The sequence below is a fragment of the Rhinopithecus bieti genome, unplaced genomic scaffold (genome assembly GCF_001698545.2).
Source record: "Rhinopithecus bieti isolate Rb0 unplaced genomic scaffold, ASM169854v2 scaffold_7212, whole genome shotgun sequence".
NCBI lineage: Eukaryota > Metazoa > Chordata > Mammalia > Primates > Cercopithecidae > Rhinopithecus > Rhinopithecus bieti.
The window spans coordinates 1,147,389-1,166,916 of NW_016806198.1; the positions used below are offsets into that span (position 1 = coordinate 1,147,389).

The window sequence follows — 19,528 nt, forward strand, 5'->3', positions numbered from 1 at the left end:
GCATGTAGTAATCTATTTCCCTGCTAGAATATCTGTGAGTGTTTGTGTACTTATTATTACATTCATTTTAAAGGAATGATTATTCAGGTATGAATATTCTTTTAATAAAGTGTCAGTCTTCATGTCCATCATGGTCTGCATTTAAACTGGAATATTTAGTTTTATATTTCTATACTTATTTATTTCAGGATTTATAAGGAGACAAATATAGGAATATGTTTTTATGTGCCATTCTGATCAATCATGCAAATAATTCCTGTTTTGTCTGTATAGTTTGACCCTCCCAAAAGCAAATTCTTCTTCTCTGTCTCCCACTTTCCTCTAACAGAATCAACCATAGATTCTAATGTGACCTTCTTTGCTTGGACATTGATAATTAGTCTTATTTCTTCCCTTTAGGGTCACAAACTCTAATAGCTTAAAAGTCCTGGTATCTCTTTTATTTTAAATAAGTGTTCATAAAATCAGGTATCAATTGATTTTTGTTCTGGAGGTTGCAGTTGGACACTGCCGAGAGAATGCATTGACTAATGCTATCAGACCACTATGCTTTTCTCTCACATTTTGCCTTAAGCCAGAAAAATCATTTTACTTCAGTCTTATTGACTTTCTCCGTGCTTACTGGCTCCTTTTAAATCTTGAGTTTTTTTAAAAGTTTTCCCTTATTATGCCTCTTTTATAAAACTCCTGAACGATGTTTCAGTGAAAATTTTGAGGCTGCAAAAAATACCAATAAAATAAAAGCACCACTTTTATTCATATTATTTGATCTTTAATTACAGACTCTGACTACTGCCCTATTCTCTTCCTCTCCATTTACATTCCCAGTCCTCTCACTTAATTGCTACTAATTTTTATCTTTACCAATTTGACATTTATTCTGGTCCTCTTTCATTCATCTTCTCCCACCTCAAGTATACCAAAGTCCCACCCAAATGCCCCAGTCAAGTGTTTTTCCATATGCAACGTTTCCTTGTCAAATCTTGGCCTTGTAGGAGGACCTGCCCTTTATTCTATGTTTTGTTCTTTGCAAACTTTTCCATCACATTTCTATCATACCAATTCATACTCTTTTGCTTCAATAATTAGTTGAAAGATATCCTTGCTGGCTTCCTTTGTAGTACCAGCAATAATAAATGTTTAGGATCTTATTACTTATTTTATTTTTTCTTACCTCCCTCTATGACTTTCTTAATGTATTTTTGAATGCCTGGCTCTTGTTTTTCACAAATATTCTTCCCCTTCCTTGAAGAAGGTTATACATCAGTGCCTTTGATATGGGAAGTATGACACCTCCAATGGAAGGATTATGCATCGGCACCCAGTTGATCATGTTACTTGCTCTAGCCAATGGCATAGAAGCAAGCAAAATACACACCATGACTGAAATCAAACTACTAGAAAACATCACATATTTTCTCTTAATTCTCTTGTTTTTTCCTTCTGCCTTGAAAATAGCATGACCCAAATAGGGACTTCCCTTCATCCTGGGCACCATGGTGGAGACGGGAGAAGCAGAGTCACAGATGATCTGCCAGTGCGGGCAACATAACATGAGTACAGAATAAAGCATGTTTTTAAGCCCTGAGATTTTTAAAGTTATTATCATACACACACACACACATATGCAAAACCAATGCTTTTGTCTGTTTTGTTTCTCTCTCTCTCTCTGTCTTTAAACATTCAATTTAAGCACCATCTGACCTAGGTGTACTTTTAAAATTACTTACCTGGGTGTCCCTTTTCACCTTCCCTGATAGTGATCATTTATGACAATTTTTATCACCTTATTGAAATACTGGAAATTTAGCTGAAGAGTTTTTACTGTCACTTCAAAATTATTTTATATTTATTTCATATATTTATTCAACAGGTATATGCAAAGTGCTGGCTATATGTTTTACACGATGTTGTGCTTGGACTACTAATATTCCTAACACAGCATCATTTCCCTTAAGACACTTAGAGTTTTATCTCAACAACTTAAAAGAATCAACTTTACTAAAGTCCTTTATTGTTTATGGGGTAGCTGGATTCAAAAGCATTTAACAAATGCAGCTTTCCTAGATATTCACAGACTACGGACACCCAACGAGAATGGACACTCATTCTCATTGAATGGACACCCAATGCAGCTGAAGACAGGAGAGTTGCCTGGTATTAAAGATAAATGTAATGAAGGAAAACTGTTATTTCAGAGAGTAGAGCAAGAATATGTTGCAGATAGAAGACCAACACTTGTAAAACAAACAAGAGCATAAGGAGTGAAAAAATCCAAACACCTAACTGTGATTGAAATATACTCTTTTTAACAGGAATAAGAGTAATGGTGTGTTGCTTGGTTTGGAGATTAGGTGAAGGTGTAGCTGAAAAGCAGGTAGCAGTCAGTCAGGGAGGACCATCGATGCTTTATTAAAAACCTGATTTATGGGACAAAGAAGAGCTGCCATTGAGAAGCAAGTAATTCAGAAAGCAAGGGGATTGACACAAGGATATTGGCAGGGAGAAAAAGTGAGTTCATGTGAGAGATAATTGGGGCCTTTGCTAAAGGACAGGAAATGAAGAGGAAGGCCTACAATAACACTAGATTTATAGCAAAATCATCATGTTATACCTGTGTCACAGAGATAAGAGAAAACAAGGGTATTTTTAAGACTTCTAGTGTGGGTTTTAGGGCTTCCAGCTGTCAAATGCAAGCAGAAATGACCAATAGAGTGTGCACAAAAATAAGTGTGCTGAATTTAGAGATTATGAGGTTGCAAGAGACATTATGGTAAATGATATTTCTTAAGTAACTTGGGTCAAATTCAGATGACATTGAAGCATAAAGGTACACATGTATTTTTTAAAGGATGAAATCTAAAAAAAAAAAAAAAAAACCTCAGGTTTTTGGACTTAGCTATTAAATGGGGAACATCCCAAAGCTGAGCTAATGACTTTAGGATATTGATGGGGTTTTAGGACAATATTAAGGAATATTACCTTAAACATAAGGAGAATATGTTTTATATTGAGCTTGGAGGAAATGAGTTAAAAAATGAGTGAAGATGTACCTAAATTCATAGGTAGATTTGGTCAATAATTTGAGAGAAATCCTGCTACATGACTTCAATATTCTATTTTCAATTAGCTGGTTTCCCTCACCAAACAAACATTGATATATTCTTGATAGTCATAAAAAATGTATACGTGCTTATATTAAACTTTTTATTGGATCTTCAGGTAAGCTCTCCAACCTGTCTAAAACCTTTCTGTTCCTGAACCTCCTAGTAAATGCTTTCCTCGTGTCATCATGCCTTCTTTCACTCAGACATACTATGTGAAATCTTTCAAAAACAGATGAACAGAGACATTGACTGAATTGGCTGGCTGCCTTTTCCATAAATTCATACACTCTTTTAACTAGATAATTGTGCTATACATGTAAACAAACATGCCCACTTACACATCACGGATACATTCTTCTGAAAGAGGATCAGTATTGTCTCTCTTACTTTAACCCACGTATATTCTCCCACCATCTGATTCCTAGGCCTTAGTTAAATAATACACACTGTACTACTCAAAAACAAATGCTCATATAGATGAAAGACCTGGAAATAACTTTTAAATTTAAAATATAATCAGTGGAGTGTTCATATGTAAAATGCTCTTCTAGTGTATAGTGATTTATTATTTCCTGAATATTTTGTAAATTTGTGAAGAGTGATTCACTAACTGCAGGTTCAAATTTGGGGTAATGGAGGCAGGAACAATTGAGATTGGATAAAAAACACCTAGTAATGCAGTTGTAAAACAATTGTTTCTTTAGTCGGTCTTTGAACAGTAAAATCAACAGTGGGTGATAATGGCCAGAGATGTCTGTACAAATGACTGTCTGAATGTATAGTGCACTTTGTTATGTCAGTAACCCTCAGGCAATAATTTTTGTATTCCTACCTATTTCTTGCAATTTCTGAAAGTCACGAAAATGAGGAAAAATACTTTTCTCTTTATAATAAATGAAAAGTTAAGTCAAAATTTTCTCTTTAAGTAGTATGCAGTGTTTTATAATGTAAAGCACATACAAGTATGAAAGAGTGAATTTGTCTCTTGTAGATGAATCATGTAGTTGAATCAACCATGCAGACAGCTATTTTAAGTCAGTTTAATGAGTGCAAATTATGAGGGAATTTGTAATTTGTAACAATGTTATATAATATACAATATATAATTTACCCAAATCAATATTTACCGAAACCAGAGTATTTTCTAATTTTATTAATTTTATATCCCTAATGATTTCATTAAATTTCAAGAATAGGCGGTCTTGGAATACAAAAAAGAAAGGTATGTCTTTTTCTCCTTATCTCTTATATAACTATTATTTCAGAAATTTTTAGTTTATAGAAACTAGAGAAATGATAAATAGAAGATAGATAGATATTAGATAGAGAGAGAGAGAGAGAGACAGATAGATAGATATAACCTACACTGATCTGGGCACATCTTTCTTTGCTTTTCTCTTCCACATAAGTAATTTATGTAAGTATTTAATGTAGTTCATTACTTTTACTTAAGTCTCTATTTATCTTCTACCCAGAAGTACACTTGGTGGCATAACATCACATTTGAAAGGCTGTAGAAAAGCATGTATTCGTTTTTCAACATTGTACTTTTAATCCCTGATTAAAGATATGGCAGAATGTTCTCATTGTTTGAATCGGATTCCCATTCTGAATTTATCTGTTTCAAGTGTAACAGTCTTCTGCTTGTCGATTAGGGATTGATCTTTGTATTTTGTTCTCTAAAACTTCTATATAAGTTGTGGTTTCACAAATGATAGGATTCACTTCTGTACTCATCAAATAAATTGTAGAGAATTTTTATCATTTCATAGAATCAATAAGTAAAATCAAAGTCACCATCAAGAGACAATCTGCCATTGTGGAGATGAATGGCATTCAGGAAAATTAATGTCTAAATAACTTTGGAGAGACATTCATGGGTCCTGTTCCTCAAAATGTGCTGCACTAAAGGATAACCTACAAAACCACATCAGTATTTTATTCACATTGAAGTTCACGTATGACCAGTATCACCACTATCTCTTGCCTTTTTTTTTTTTTTTGCTTGTGTCATATCCTATGGCTTTTAATAAAAGCATAGGTATTCAGAGAATGTCTGTTTCTAATGGTGAAAGTAATTAAGCAGACAGAATTCAACTTACATTACATAAAAATGAAATAACCACTCAGTTATAAGTAAAACTCGTTCCATGTGCTACATCATCTTCTTAAGCATAGTCTGTTTTTGTTTTTATGCTGATATGCTTAATTTCTCTAGGATGAGATTGCACAATCTCCGTCTAAAATATGATTCTCTCTCTCTGTCTCTCTCTCTTCCTCCCTCCTTCCCTCCCTCTCTTTTTAGCCAGCCTCTCTTTTTGCTATTTATCTTATAAAACTTAGTCCATGCACCATTTCTAGAACTAGAAAGCAATTCTAAATATGATCTGCCTTATTGCAAGATTTCTCCCCATGAGATCTCATAGTACTAGGTCCACTCTGTAAACTTTTTCAAAGCTAAAGTATTTGAAAGGACTCAGCAGACTTCACAAAGTACAGTTGTTCCTTGGTATCTATGGGAAGTTGGTTCTAGGACCAACATCCATGGGATACCAAATCCACGAATGCTCAAATCCCTTTGTGTAAAAAGGCATAGTATTTGCATATAGCCTACACACATTCTTCCCGTATACTTTAAATCAACTCTAGATTAGTTATAATACTCAATACAATGTAAATGCTGTACAAATAGTGTTACACTGTATTTTTTTAAAATTGTATTATTTTATTGCTGTATTAGTATTTTAAATGATTTTTTAAAATATTTTTGATCCCTGCTTCATTGAATCCTCAGATGCAGACTAGGGATACAGAGGGCTGACGGTATAGTCATGTAAATACCCTATTCTTAAAAAAAGGTTATAGTGCAGCCAGAGAGAAAGAATTCAAAGTGTCAGGCCTTTGAGAGACAATCCCCTGCGGCACAAGATTTCCAAGGGCCCTGTTTGCAAACAAGATGATGTGTATGTTCACCTTGAACCACAAAAATCTGAATGAGGCACCTCAAAGAGACTCCCAGGTAGAGGCCTTTAGCCAAGCTTCACAAATTGTTTAGGTCAAGCGCAAACTATCAGCACAGAAAATGACTTTGGAGGTTGCCGGGAAATTTTCTGGTCCATCATAAATTCCAATGTCCTTACCTTAGCCAAAAGTCATCCACATATCTTTGGAGATATTGATAGAACTTTTCCAGCTGAGCCAGAAACCAACTCTATTCCAACAGCCTCTTTAACAGTGTACCTATCACATTGACTTGAAATTATCCATTTATGTGTGACATTATCTCACAGATAACACCATTGATCCTTCAAGGAAAAAGGTGATATTTTATAACCTTAAGGTATACCTTAGAGATTTGCATATAAGAGGTGGTCCATAACTTCTGGAAAGATTTCTTTAATTTTTAATTATTTTGTGCAAATATGTGATTATCTCAATCACAAAGATATTTTATTTCATAACTATTACTAGTTTTTTCTCTATCCCTTTAGATTAAATAATCCAAGTTATTTAGTATTATCTTGAGGACATTTCCTCCTTAAACTACCAATCTAGTAATGCACTTCCAGATATCTTGCATGTATTTTAACAGTTTGTCATGTGCAGTAAGCTGCATAGATTTAAAATGTCAACATATATTTATTAATGTATGTATACATAGACATGTGTGTTTGTGTGTCTGAAAAATAATTACCACAGATAGTGAATATATCTTCTTTCGAGAAGTATTTGTTCATGTCCTTTGCCCATTTTTTTAAATGGGATTATTTGTTTTTTGCTTGATGATCTGTTTAAGTTCCTTAGAGACTCTAGATATTAGATCTTTGTTGGAGGCATACTTTGTGAATATTTCCTCCCATTCTTTAAATTGTCTGTTTATTCTATTGATCACTTCTTTTGCTGTGTAAGAGCTCTTTAGTTTATATGGGTCCATCTTAGTCAATTTTTATTTTGTTGCAGTTGTTTCTGGGGACTCAGCCAAAAATTATTTGCGAAATTAGATGTCTAGAAGTGTATTTCTTAGGTTTTCTTTTAGGATTTGTATATTTTGGGGTCTTTTATTTAAGTCTTTAATCCATCTTGAGTTAATTTTTTTATCTGATGAAGGGTAAGGGTCCAGTTTCAGTCTTCTGCATATGACCAGCCAGTTATCCTAGCACTATTTATTGAATAGGGAGTTCTTTCCCCATTGCTTGTTTTTGTTGGCCTTGTTGAAGCTGAAATGATTCTAAGTGTATGATTTTTCTATTGTGTTCCATTGAAGTATGTGTCTGATTTTTCTGTACCAGTACCACGTTGTTTTGGTTATGCTTATTATCACTAATCATTAGATAAATGCAAATCAAAACCACAATGAGATACCATCTCACACCACTCAGAAGGCTATTATTAAAAAGTCAAAAAAACTACAGATGTTGAAGGCGGCAGAGAAAAGGGAGTATATGTAACTGTTGTTGGAAAAGTAAGTCAGTTCAGCCACTGGAAAGCAATTTGGAGACTTCTTAAGAAACTTAAAACAGATATACTATTCAACCCAGCAGTCTCTTTACTGGGTGTATACCCAAAGGAATATAGATCATTTTACCAAAAAGACATACAGACTTGTATGTTCATCACTGCAATATTCACAATAGTACACACATGGAATCAACCTAGATTCCCATCAAGATTGGATTAGATAAATAAAATATGTTACATATGCACCATGGAATACTGTGAAGCTATAAAAAGAATGAGATCATGTTCTTTGCAGCAACATGGATGAAGCTGGAGACCATAATCGTAAGTGATCTGGTGCACAAACAGAAAACCAAATATCACATATTTTCACTTACAAGTCAGAGCTAATCCTTGAACACACATGAGCCTCGACATGGTAACCACAGACACTGCAGAATACTAGAGCAGGGAGACAGAAAGGGAGGTGTGGCCTGAAAAACAACCTTTTGGGTACTGTGCTCACTGCTTGGTTGTAATACGCCCATGTGACAAACCTGCACATGTACCCCTGTATCTAAAGTTGAAAACAAAACAAGAATATAAAGCTTTAAAAAGGAGTAAGAAATGGAAATGAAAACATAATAAACTTTATTAAATGCTGAAAAAGATAGTATTATGAATATATCCATTATCCATAGTAATTTCTAAAATGTTATATAACCATGCAATATGTATTATCTTTTAAGTGGATTCTTACCCTTTTTTCATTCAAAAATTATTTTGAGATTCATTTTTTTCCCCATGCCATACATACTATGTCATCCCATTTTATTGCTATTAATATTCAATTTTAAGAATATTTCACAATTTTCTTACCCATTCACCAAAATGGCTTTTGGGAAGTTTCAGGTTTTTGGCTTATAAATATATACACATTTATGTATTAGTCTCGGTATGGGCATATGTTTTCATTTCTCTTGTTTAAATACCTGTGAGAGGTAATGGCTGGATTACGTGCTAAGTGTATGTTTGTCACCTTTAAAAAACACTTCCTGAAAGTTTGCCAGAGTGATTGTACCATTTTACCTTCCCCAAAGTAGTATACGGGTATTTCACTTGCTCCACATCCTCACCAAAATTTCACGTGCTCAGGACTTTATGTTTAGACATCCTAATACGTGTTTAGTGGTTTCACATTGTGGATTTAATTTACATTTCCCTAATGCCTCAGGATGTCGAATGTCTTCTCATATACAACTCAGCATTGATCATTTTTGATAAAATGTCTTTTCGAATACTTAACCTAGTTTTAACTGGGCTGTTTTCTAATTATTTAGTTTACTGAATTCTTTATGTATTTTGAATGTAATTTGCTTATCAAATATGTGATTTAGAAATATTTTTATCCAATCTGTGGCTTGTCTTTCTGTTTATTCAACCACTGCCTTTCAGTGGGTGAAAGATGTTGATGAGGTTGAATTTTTATTTTTTATATGAATCGTGCTTATTGTTTCAAATCTACGAATGTATTGTGTAAAACAAATATGTTCATACTAAGATTTCCCCAATTATTCTTTCTAGAAGTTTTGTAGTTTTTGGCAAGTTTAGGTTTATGAGAATTTTTTTTTAATTTCTCGTGCTATTGTGACAGATTGGCGAAAGGTTTTGTTTGGTTTGTTGTATTTTTTTTTTGGCATGTGAATGTCCAATTTTTCATCATGGGCTAAAAAGACCATACTTTGCCAATGTAATTGCCTTTTCATTATTTAAAATTTAATATATGTGCTTTAGGGAATCTATTCTCTTCCATTGATCTATTTATTTGTCCCTTTGCACCAACAAAAGCTGTTATGATAAGTTGGAATAATGTATTATAAGTCCTCCAACTTTGTTCTTTTCACAGTAGTTTTAATATAGAATAAAATACTCTAGGTTCTGTTCTCTTCCATGTTAATTTTAGAATCAAGCTTTCAATTTTTACACATACATATGCACTAACACACACATACACACCCACTACCATAACTTTGATTAGAATTGTGTTGAAGTTATAGATCACTTTGAGGAGAATTGTCTTCTTGACATTATTGATCCTTCTGTTCCAGAAACACAGAAAATCTCTGTATATTCAGGTTTTCTTTAATTTCTCTCAGCAGTATTCTTAAGTGTTTTTTATACAGTCCTAACTCGTCTTTTGTCAGATTTATCTCTAATTATTCCATATATTTTGATGCTATTGTAAACCACATTTTCTTTTAATTGTTAATTGTAACATCATATGTAAAGATAGATAATGTATTCTGAAATGTTACCAAATGCATTTATTTTAGTAGCTCCTAATTAGCTTGTAGTTCCACAGTATTCTCTACATAAATAATAATATCACTGTGGGCCAGGTGCGGTGGCTCACGCCTGTAATCCCAGCATTTTGGGAGGCCAAGGTGGGTGGATCACCTGAGGTCAGGAGTTCAAGACCAGCCTGGCCAACATGGTGCAATCCCATCTCTATTAAAAATACAAAAATTAGCTGAGCGTGGTGGCAGGCACCTGTAATCCCAGATACTTGGGAGGCTGAGGCATAAGAATCGCTTGAACACAGCAGGCAGAGGTTGCAGTGAGCCAGGATTATGCCAATGCACTCCAGCCGGGGCGATAGAGCAGGACTTTGTCTCAAATAATAACAATAATAACAACAACAACAATAATAATAATATCACTATGAATAAAGACATTTTTACTTATTCCTTTCCCTTCTGTGTGTTTTTCCACTTTGCCTTATTGGACTGGGTAGACAGACTCTACTGGTGAATGGAAGTGATACAATTGAAAACACTTGGCCTCATCCATAAACTTTGGGGACCAGGGCATTCATTCTTTTAATATCAAATGTGTTTTTAGATATAGGCTTTTCAGGGATTTTTTAATCAAGCTGAGAAAATGGCCTTTTCCTAGATTACTAAGAGATTTTTTATCAATAATGAATGTTTCTCTTTCTGCCTCCTTTCTGATCAGACTGGATAGAGTTTTATTAGTTATATTGATCTCTCAAAGAAACAGCTTTTGGTTTTCTTGATTTTATATTCGTTTTCCTTTTCCTATTTTATCAGCTTGCCATCTGATCTTTATTATTTTATCTTTTCTGACTTCTTGGGGGTATATTGATCTTTTTTTCTGTTTTCTTAAGGTTCAACCTGAGAACACTGATTTGAAATCTTTCTTCTCTTCTAATGCATGCATTTAGTGCTGAATAATTCCCTATATGTCTACTTCCACTTTATTTCACAAGTTTTGATATATTGTGTATGCATTGCCATTCATTTTAAAATGTTTTGTAATTTCCCTTTTGATTTATTATTTATCCCACGAAACATTTAGAAGTATGTCACTTAGCTTCCAATTGTATGTGAATTTTCCAGATATAGTTCTGTCATGAATTTCTAATTTGATTTTAGTGAAGTCAGATAACATACTATGATTTAGGTCATTTCAAGAATATTCCTGATGCACTTTAAAAGAATGTGTACTTTGCTGATGTAGGTTAATGTTTTGGTAATTATCAGTTAGGTTGTGGTCAATTGGTAATGTTAATCAAGTCTTCTGTATTTATTTTATCTACTTGCTCTATTAGTTATTGAGAAATAGCTATTTAAACTCTAATAATATTAAGAATTTGTCTGTTTCTCTTCACAATTCTATCAGTTTATTCTTCATGTCTTTTTTATTTTTATTTTTATTTTTTTTTCCCCGAGATGGAGCCTCTCTCTGTCTCCCAGGCTGGAGTGCAGTGGTGCGATCTCGGCTCACTGCAAGCCCCGCCTCCCGGGTTCCCGCCGTTCTCCTGCCTCAGTCTCCCGAGTAGCTGGGACTACAGGCGCCGCCACAACACCTGGCTAATTTTTTGTGTTTTTAGTAGAGACGGGGTTTTATCTTGTTAGCCAGGATGGCCTCGATCTCCTGACCTCGTGATCCACCCGCCTTGGCCTCCTAAAGTGCTGGGATTTCAGGCGTGAGCCAATGCACCTGGACTATTCTTCATGTATTTTTAAGCTCTCTTATTATATAGATAAAAGTTTAGAATCATGATGTCCTCCTGATGAATTGACTTATTTCTCATTAGGAATTGATTCTGTTTCTCCCAGATAATATTTGCTCCAATACCTGAGTGTTAGCAATATAGCTACCCCAGCATTTTTTCCATTAGGGTTTACATTATGTATCTGTTTTCCTTTCTTTTAATTTAAACGTATTTTAATTTTGAAGGTACATAGTAGGCATATTTATTTATGGGGTACTTGAGATTTTCTGATACAAGGATGCAATGTGAAAGAAGCGTATTTACATGAGAATGGGGTATGCATCCCCTCAAACATTTTTCCTTTGAGTTACAAACAATCCAGTTACACTCTAAGAGATTTTAAAATGTACAATTGCATTGTTATTGACTATAGTCACCCTGTTATGGTATCAAATAGTAAGACTTCTTGATTCTTTCTATTTTTGTACTCATTTAGCATCCTCACCTCCCCCCGCAACCCCCGCTACAATTCCCAGAACCTGTTAATCATCCTTGTACTCTCTGTTCCGTGAATTCAATTGCTTTGATGTTTAGATCCTAAAAATAAGTAAGAACATGCATTGTTTGCTTTTCTGTGCCTGGCTTATTTCACTTAACGTAATGATTTCCAGTACTATCCGTGTTGTTGCAAATATGCATTTATCTATATTTAAAGTGGGTTTTTGTAGGATGTATACAGTTGAGTTTTTTCATCCATTCTGACAATGTCCACCTTTGAATTAGAGTGCTACACATTGAATATATTCTTGATGTAATTGGGTTTAAGCCTACCATGTTGCTATGTATTGTCTGATATCTTATCGGTTCATAGTTTTCTTCTGTTTCTTTTTTTCACTTTTGTTTTTTGTTTGTTTGTTTGTTTGTTTTTTTTTGAGACGGAGTCTCACTCTGTAGCCCAGGCTGGAATGCAGTGGTGTGATCTCTGCTCACTGCAAGCTCCGCCTCCCGGGTTCATGCCATTTTCCTGCCTCAGCCTCCCGAGTAGCTGGGACTACAGGCGCTGCCACCACCTCCGGCTATTTTTTTTTTTGTATTTTTAGTAGAGACAGGGTTTCACCGAGTCAGCCAGGATGGTCTCGGTCTCCTGACCTTGTGGTCCCCCTGCCTCGGCCGCCCAAAGTGCTGGGATTACAGGCGTGAGTCACCACGCCTGGCTCATTTTTGAATATTTTTAATGAATCAATTAATTTCCTATTTTGTTTTATTAACTATAACTCATTCTTACTTTAGTACGTGGTTTTCAGTCTTTTTTCAAATGATGTTGCACTACTTCACATATAATGTAAAATGTACCCGCTCTAGCCTTTGTGCTAAGTTTATCAGATACTGTTACATTAATCATAAAACTCATAGTAGTTTTCTATTTCTGCTGTAACAAATTACAACAAATTTTGTGGCTCAAAACAGCATAAATTAATTATTAGGTCAGAAGTCCACATAGGCTCTGCTGGGATCTGCTCAGCATATTACAAGATCACAATCCAGGGGTCAGGAGGAATGCGATCTTTCCTGGAGGCTCTCGGGCAGAATCCTTCCTAATGTAATTCAGGTTGTTGGCAGAATTCAGCCTCTTTCTTCTGTTGGACTGAGGTCCTATTTGCTTGTTAGAAGTCACCTGGAGGAGGCTGTCTTTACCTTTGAGCAACTCCTTTCTGATCCTTGAATGGGAGTCTCTGAAGCTTTGTACCAGCAGCAGTATGTTCAATCCAGCCTATACTTGGAATGTTTCCAACGCATCTCTCTTCTGCTGCATCTCTTCTGCCTTCCTCTTCTTACAGCAGAAGAGAAATCTCTGCTTTTAATATCAGATGAAAAGAGGATCATGTGATTGGCCTCGCCTAGATAATTCATGATAATTTCCTCGGTTAATGTCCGTAACCTTAAAAAACACTTGCAAAGTCTTTTTAAATCATGATATTTAATGTGTTCGTAGGTGGCCAGGTGTTAGGGCATTGACATCTTTGGGAAGAGGCATTATTCTTCCCCCAACAACTGTGCTATGCATACACACACACACACACACACACACACACACACACACAATGTATAGCTTCAAACTTCCAATTAGCTCATATTAATAAATGATTACATTAAAATTAATTAAGTTATTAGAAAAAAGTATTTTATATTTATCTGCATAGTTAGTATTTGCAAGGTTTTTCAATACTTTGTGTAAATCCAGATTTCTATCTGGTATAAGTCCCCAGATGCTTGAATGACTTCCTTTAGCATTTCTTGTAGTGCACTTCTGTTGCTGACGATTCAATTCACCTACTGTATGTCTGAGAAAACCTTTATTTTACTTTTATATATAAAATACATTTTTGCTCTAAATAGAATTCTAAATTAACAGGTTTTATTCTTTCAGTACTATCAAAATTATGAATCATTATGTTTGCCTGAGTTTTTTAGTTGGAAACTCCTCTGACATTTTGTTCCTCTGTACATAAAGTACCCCATCCAACCAGTCACCCCCAAATTCTTAGAGATGTTTGCTTTATCGCTTTTCTTAAGCAGTATGGGTACATTATACCTTGGTGAAGCTTTCTTCATCATACTTGTACCTAGGTTTTGCTGATGACCTTGGTTGATCATTTTTAACAAATTTAGAAAAGTTTTAGTCATTAGATGTTCACATATTGTTCTCTGTCCCACATTCCTTTGGGACTCCAATTTCACATATATAGGCCACTTGAATGTACCCAACTGATCTTGATCTTATCTTTCATTTTCTGAATAATTTTCAGAAAATAATCTTATGTTTCATTTTTGATCATTTTTTTTCTTTGTGTATTAATTTTTGGATATTCTCTCTTACTGCATGTTCTAGTTTACTAATCTTTTCTTTGGCAATGTTTAATCCACTGTTCATTCTGCTGAAGTCTTCATCTCAGGCACTTTAGCTTTTAATATGTAGACACATGATTTTTAAAATACCTACCCCAGAACTGAAAATAAAAATAAAAATAAGTTAAATTTCTATGAAGTCTTCGACATGATCATTCTTTCATCTAGATTATTGGGTGCAAGGAATGCCATCATAATAACTGATTTGCTGTTATTGTGTACCATCGTCTGTGTTATTCCTGGGTTAGTTTTCAACCAATTCTATTTTATCCTCATTATATCTTATATTTCCTGCTTCTTTTCATAATAATTTTAGCTTGGATGCTAGACATTATAAATGTTACCTCTTTATCTGCTGTTTTTTTTTGTTGTTGTTGTTGTTGTTGTTGTTGTTGTTGCTGTTCTTTTCAATATTTTAGAACTTTTTTTTTTCTGGAAATATAGATGAACTACTTGGAAATAGTTTAATCCTTCAGTCTATGCCTTCAAGCTTTGTTAAGTTTGATCAGAATAGTTCTGGACTTTCTTTGGCTCACCCGTGAGATAAGAATGTTTCTTAATTCCTTACCTGTCATGCATTAGGAGTTGGTTTTATTCTGGCTCATGAGAATATGAACTTTTGTTTGCTCTGTTTGAGCTTGGAAATTGTCCCTTCCAATTCTTTTGCATAGTTCTTTCCCTGGCCTCACTTAGTTTCCTCTCGGGGGTGCACTCATCAGTACTCATCTGGGGACTCCAGGCTTAATCTCTGCAAATCTCAGGGAATCCTCACCTTACCATTCAGTCCCATCTGGCACTGTGCCCTGTGAACTATAGCCAATATCCGCTTCCCTGTACTACTAGCACTACCTCTTTACTCAGGGAGACCTCTAAACTCCAACTAGGATTCTCATTCCTATGCTGCAGTCTAGAAACTCTCTCTAGACAGTAAGGTGAGGCACAGCAGGATTCACCTCATTTCCCCCCATGTTTTAGGAATTTCTATTGAATGATTTCATTGACTGATTCACAAAGTCTTGAAAAACAGTTGTTTTATACAATGTTTCTGATATTTTTAGCTGTTTCAGTTGCTAAGATAAATTGGATACATGTTTCTGCATCTTGGTTGGAAACTGATATTTTTAGATATATGTTTCAGTACAGCAAACAAAATTTCAGTGTTTTAAGGTTTTGAAAAATGTATCCTAGTAATAAGAAGACCTGACTTCTAAATATTTTTGTCTCTTATACTGTAATAAACTCAAAGCAATTTCAGATAGCTATTGCTATGTCTGAATTTCACTTTCTGCCTACTTTATCCATACATTTTGTTCTATAATTAAATTATTTTTATTAGCTAATGGCTTTAATTCTACCTGAGGTTTGCCAGTGAATTTTTAACAGCAAGATATCACAATGGTTTTTCAAAATACGTTGCGCTATGAATTGAAACATGGCCCACATTTTAGGTGTCTCAGGAACATGAAGAATATACAACCAGTGCAATCTGAAGTTCATAACAAAGACAAACAGTAGGAAGTGAAGGAATCTTCTGAATACTTTGGTTAGATCAGAGCAATGATTTAAAGAAAGAGGAAGAGTCTGATGAACTGAAGTAGAAACAGGCATTCCTTGAACAAGAGTCATGATTCCCTCACATAGGCAGAATTAAAAATGTTTTTCTGCTTTAGAACAATCAGGAACTGACTTCTCCAGGAGGGTGGGCTGTTTCAGAGCATCAGCTTATTGAATCTGATTGTAATTGTTACAAAACACAATGACAGTTTTTTAAACTATCAATATGATTTTTAATGTTTGTTTTCAAGTTAACATACAGTAAAATTTACTTTTTTAATTGTAGAGTTCTATGAATTTTAACATATACATAGATTCATCTTGGCACTGCTACAGTCGGTACAGAATTGTTCTTTCACCCCAAATCACCTCTAATCCCTTTGTAATCACTTCTTCTTTCAATCTCTAAACACTGACAATCACCACTTCTTTCCCTGCCATTATAATTTTATCTTTTCCAGGGTGCCATATTAGCACAGCTTTAAAACAGCTTTAAGTGATCTCATTGTTCAGTTCCTACCTATGAGTGAGAACATGCAGTGTTTGGTTTTCTGTTCTTGTGATAGTTTGCTGAGAATGATGGTTTCCAGCTGCATCCATGTCCCTACAAAGGACTCAAACTCATCCTTTTTTATGGCTGCATAGTATTCCATGGTGTATATGTGCCACATTTTCTTAATCATCACTTGGACTCGGGAAGGGGAGCATCACACACCGGGGCCTATAACGGGGAGGGGGGAATGGGGAGGGATTGCATTGGGAGTTATATCTGATGTAAATGACGAGTTGATGGGTGCTGACGAGTTGATGGGTGCAGCACACCAACATGGCACAAGTATACATATGTGACAAACCTGCACATTATGCACATGTACCCTAGAACTTAAAGTATAATAAAAATAAATAAATAAACAAAAAAAAAAAAATAAACACACACACACACACAAAGAAAAAAAAATCTTATAACCACCTGGTATCTTAAGGTTGCTAACAATTAACTTCAATTGCATACAAAATCTCTACTCTTTTACTCCTCTCACACACTTTATGTATTTAATGTCACAAATTACATTATTTATAATAGGTACCATTAGCATTATTTTATAGTGACCACTTATTTTATACTTTTGTCTTGTACTTCTATACCAAAATTAAAAGTATGTTATGCATACCAAAAAAAAAAAAAAAAAAAAAAACAGCTTTATAGTAAGTCCACAGTTGAAACCTACTGCTCAGGAAATATTCTTTCCAAAATATTTACAGTGGCAAATTGACAATGCACTTAAAATCAGGTTATATCATTTAATCCAACTGTTCTTTTACAAAAGGGTTCTAGAAATTATAATTTATTTGCCTTCTATTTAAAGTTTCACAACAATTTGTCTGCACAAACATATCAGGCTGGGATTTTAATCAGAATTGTGAAAAAGCTTTATATTAGTTTTGAAAGAATTTGACTTTTTTTCTATCTTGAGTTTACAAATATATTAATATGGTATGACTTCTTATTTATTAAAGTCTTTTTTTTGTTTCCATTATCAGATCCATTGTAGTTTTCAACATTCAGATATCATACATAAATTTTGCTTGACTGGCACCTAAGTATGATAGTTTTGGAGCTGTTGTACATTTTTTTAAAATTTTGATTTCCAAATGTTTATTGCTAATACGCATATAAGATTTGATTTGGGGTGTTTTTCTTTAATCCTTTGACTGTGTTACACTCAATAATTAGTTCTAACAATTTTTTTTTAAGATTCCTTGAGCTTATATTGTATATAACAACCTATTTCTAATTTCAGCAAAATAGAAAACATTTATTTCTTTTCTGCCTGTGTGTCTTAAATCTATTTTTACTTGCCTAGTACTGCGTTGTTCTATCAGTATGAAGTTTAATAGGAGTGCTGACAGTGAATTTCCTTACTTGCTCCTGGTCTTACAGATAAAGTATTCACTTCTTTACCTATATATCAATGTTAGGTCTAAATTTTTTGGCAGATGTTTTTCGTCATGATAAAGAAGCCTTCTTTGTTCATAGTTTGCTCAGAGTTTTTATCATGAATGGATGTGAACTTTTGTTGTTTTATGTTTTAGCCTCAACTCATATTATTAAATGCTTTTTTCTTTAAACTGTTAAGTTAGGTAAATTAATTGGGTCTTCATTAATATGCTTAATATACTTGATATAATTTAATTATACTTAATGTAATTAATATGATTTAAATATATTCAATTAATTTATTCACCTAACAGTTTAAAGAACAATTATTTAATAATATGAGTTGATGCTAAAAGGTTCAGAGTTTTCTGAAGTTCTATTCATTAATGTTGTATAACTAAATTATATTAATACTCAATCTATCCAACCTAACAGTTTAAAGAAACTGTTTACTGGTAACAGCATTGTGTCAGCCTTACATTCACAAAAACTTAGTGTTGATATATTTCTATTTACAGCTAGATTCTATTTACAGCTAGATTTTTTTTTCTAATTTTTTTTAATAAAAGCACCTATTTTCATGAGATATTGGTATGTAGGGTTATTTTCTGGTACCATATATGACTTATTAAATTATCAGCATAATGCTGTGTTCATAAAATGAGTTGAAAAACATTCTCTCCTCTTATATTTTCTGAAACGGATTGTATAGAAATGCTATTATTTCTTCTTTAAGTATATTTTTAAATTTAACACATAAACTATCTGGGTCTAAATATCTCCTTTCAGGAGACTTTTGATTTATCTTTAAATAAATGTATTTTTTATATTTTTTAATAATTATAGGATTGTTTTTGTTATGTATTTTATTTTGAGTAACTTTGTGGTTTCTGGTTTTCAAGGAAGTGGTTCGTATTTTTGATATTGATAAGTTTGTATGCATAACGTTCTCTGGATTTTTAAAAATATTTTTATTATCTGTCGAATCTGCGCTGATATCTCTTCTTTCAATCCTGATATTGGCAATATGTGTCATCTCTATTTTTTTCATCCTGAGTCTTTTTGGAGGTTTAATTATTGTATTATGATTAATTATAATCAGTTTTCCAAATAAACTTCATTTAAAAAAATTTTCTCATTTTGTTTTGTTTTCAATTTCATTATTGTCCTTTTCTTTTATATTGTTTTCTTCCTTCTGCTTAATTTTTGCTTATTTTGCTCATGTTTATCTAGTTTATTAGGCTATCCCAAACAGTAATTGTGAATTTGTTCCACTTTTTTTTGTCTGTCAGATTTTGCTTCATATATTTTGAAGCACTTTTTCAAGTTGATGCACATGTTTTCCTGCTTGTCATGTACTGATTGTCATGTTTTCCTGCTGAATTGGCCCTTTTATCATTATGTAATATTCCCTTTTACATCTTTTAATTTCATTTGTTCTGAAACCTACATTTTCTGATATTAACATAGCCACTGCAGCTTTCTTTTTTTTTTTTTTTTTTTAATGCTCTTTTATTTTATTTTTTTTTTTTTATTATACTTTAAGTTCTAGGGTACATGTGCATA

At 33.7% G+C, this 19,528-nt stretch overlaps 1 protein-coding gene across 1 annotated transcript in view; it reads left to right on the forward strand.

Annotated features, from left to right (window-relative positions):
* LOC108531589 (neural cell adhesion molecule 2) overlaps positions 1-19,528 on the forward strand; it is a 599,158-nt gene that overhangs the window by 324,962 nt on the left and 254,668 nt on the right.